At 37.8% G+C, this 3,206-nt stretch overlaps 1 pseudogene; it reads right to left on the reverse strand.

Annotated features, from left to right (window-relative positions):
• Nucleotides 1-2,038: 2,038 nt before the first annotated feature.
• On the reverse strand, nucleotides 2,039-2,967 carry LOC103249696 (annotated as a pseudogene).
• Between the last annotated feature and the right edge of the window lie 239 nt (nucleotides 2,968-3,206).

The raw sequence follows: 3,206 nt of genomic DNA on the forward strand, positions 1-3,206 counted from the left end.
GCATGGTGGCACATGCCTGTAATCTCACTTAGGAAGCTGAGGTGAAAGGATCACCTGAGTCTGCTTTATCACCTTTTTGTTTTGCACAGACCATGTCTCAAAAAAAATTTTTTAATTAAACTTTAATAGCTCTGAATAATAGCAAACATCAAAAAGCAGAAATATGTTCTAACTGATTATAATCCTGCTACCTAAAAGTAGAATGCCTAAATAAATTCCATAAAAGGTCAAATATGCTGCAAAGTTTGCAGAACATTTTCCACTTAAAAATAGTAATGATAACATGAATACCTATTAATAGATAAATATATCAACAAAATAAATGTTACCAAACAAAACACAGTATATTTAACCCATATAAATTCATAAATGATCCAGCAAAAATACTATGATTTGTTGTAAAACAAAAAATGTGTACTGTGTGATATCAATAAAACACATACTAGATTTTGCCTCTGGAAAATTAGAAGAGAAAATGCATTAAGGCAATTTTAAAGGTGATTTTAATTTAATGTTGTATATATTTTGCAAAATATTATCTGATAAGTCCAATGTTATACATTGTAAACATTTATTTTCAAAACAAATATACTTGTTATATTTTTACATTAGTGTCTTTTTTAAGCAGTCTAAAATATAAAATAAGATTTTTTTTTAAATGTAAAGCACTGTGACAAGTTTAATGATGCAAGATCCCATTGCTTGGTCTTAGGAAATTTCTTTTTTTTTGAGTTGGAGACTCATTCCATTGCCCAGGCTGGAGTGCATGGCACGCTCACAGCCATCCCAGCATCAAGCTGCTGGGCTCTGGTGATCCTTCCACCTCAGCTCTCCAAGTAGCCGAAACTACAGGCGTACTACCACGCATGACTAATTTTTTTTGTGTGTGTAATAGAGATAAGGTCTCAACAAATTGCACACGCTGTTCTTAATCCTACGGGCTCAGGCAATCCCCTCACCTCAGCCTCCCAAATTGTTGGGATTTCAGGGTTGAGTCACTGGCCCGGCCGTAAATTTAATTATTAAATCATTTGTGAAAGCCCCAGTCTCATGTGAAAAGTGGTTATTCATAGTTTAATCTGCAGCTTCTACATTAAAGTCTGGGGGACCTAAAGTATATCATGGGTTTAGAATAATTAGCTTCAAATTTTAGGATATTTTAAAGTGTCAAATGTGTATTTAAAAAACTGAATAAAATGACAGGCAAAGGCCAGTGTATATCACATAGATAAAAATGCTATACAATACTAGATTATGAGACCACACTTACAATTATGCTATGAGCCTAAATGTGGAGGGTCAATCAGGCTAAGTTGACTATTGGTATCATTGATAAATAGTTTTGAAGTTTTTTTGTTGTTGTTGTTTTGGTTACGATTGCTTATGTGTTTGGTAGATGAAGAGGTTCAAGCTATAAATTTGGCAATGATTGTTTTAAACATACAAACTTGGCACAACAGTAAACAAGCTTCACAGGATCAGATGTTGTTAATTTGGTTCCTTGATTTATCCCCAAAAGTTATAATGATTCAGGATACACAATAGATACAGAGTAAATGTAAGTTAGATGAGTAATCAAATGCATGCATGAGAAAGCAAGACAGCAAGAGGGAGGGAAGGAAAGAAAGAGAGAGGAAGGGAGGGAGAAAAAAGAAGAGAAAACTAGTAAAGGAATACATCAGATAGTTTACAGGGTCAATATTCCAATGCCTTATATCTCTAATCACAGAACATAAAAGGTAGTATAAGAAATTCTTTTCTCCTCATGCTATCAAGGGCTCTGCATAAAAATCACACAGGCAAAGACAACATAGCTCTCACATAGGATACCCAGTTTTTGAACTTGAGATACAATGAGATTTTAACCAGCCCTAAAACCCAATGGTCAACAGCCAAAAGCATCAACAGCCAGGAGCAAGATAACTTGTATTAGAAGTTGGCAGCAATATGGTGAGGCCCAGGAGATATTTCTTAAGGCAAGAACCATGAGTCTTCTGAGGAGGATCAAAATCCTTAGTAAAATAACATGGTAAGAATCTTATTTTTTAGTAAGCTCATAGAATACATGCTCTTGTATCTCTTTGGTCCTCATGCCATAAATAATGGGGTTGAGAGAGGGTGGGATTATCAAATGCAGATTGGCAGCAAGAATGTGAATGGAGTGTGGTATGTTGTGTCCAAATTGGTGAGTAAGAAAAGAGAAGACTGAGGGATTATAGAGAATGTAGAGGACGGCAACATGTGAGCCACATGTGCTTAGGGCTTTTAGCCGAGCAACCTGCCCTGGGAGGCAGAAGACAGCACGGAGAATGTAAACATAGGAAATGCCAATAAGGACCAGGTTCAGAAGAAAGACGGAGACCACAAAAAGTACCATAGATAGCATTGATGCGATATTTCCACAGGACAATTTTGCAATTGCCCATGTGCTCACAGTAGGAATGGGCTATTATATAAGCCCAACAAAATGGCAAGCGGTAAATGAGATAGATTATAGGAAGTGTCAACAAGATTGGACGAATTACAATGAACATAGTGATGCCCACCAGCACCCGGGATGTCAAGATGGTTGTGTAGTGGAGTGGAGCACAGATGGCCACATAACGGTCAAAGTCCATGGCCAGTAACACCTCAGTCTCCATGTCAGTAAAAGTATAGATCAGGAACATGTGGACCACACAACCACTTATGAGCTTCAAACCAGATGATACTCAACATGCAGGGCACAAAAGTTGTAGAAAGGGCCAAATCAATTGTTGAAAGGATGGCCAGGAAGTAGAACATGGGCTCCTGGAGAGTCTGCTCTGCCTTGATGACTAGTAGAATGGTGGCACTGCCCAGCAAAGTCACAAGATAAATAGAGAAGAAAGGCAGGGAGATCCAGACATGGATGTCTTCCAGACCTGGGATTCCAACCAGGAAAAGTGGGGCTGGGTGAAAAATGCTCCTGTGATTGCTATATATCATCTTGCACTGATCAGAAAAGGTGAGCTCTTACTCTTGTTGTAGGAAGAATGAGAGGGGGGCTGTGGAGGAACAAAGAGAGAGAGATAAAGAGAGAGGAAGGAAAGGAGATTGTACATCAATTGCTAGCTCTTTATTTCAGTATACAATTAAATTCACATTTTGTATACCAGTAGGCCTGTTACAGAAGCTCATGTACTGAACCATTTTAGCCATTTGAGTAGGCTAGGGCATGATCAAAT

Source organism: Carlito syrichta, unplaced genomic scaffold (genome assembly GCF_000164805.1).
Source record: "Carlito syrichta isolate Samal-C Ts95f unplaced genomic scaffold, Tarsius_syrichta-2.0.1 Scaffold44532, whole genome shotgun sequence".
Lineage (NCBI taxonomy): Eukaryota > Metazoa > Chordata > Mammalia > Primates > Tarsiidae > Carlito > Carlito syrichta.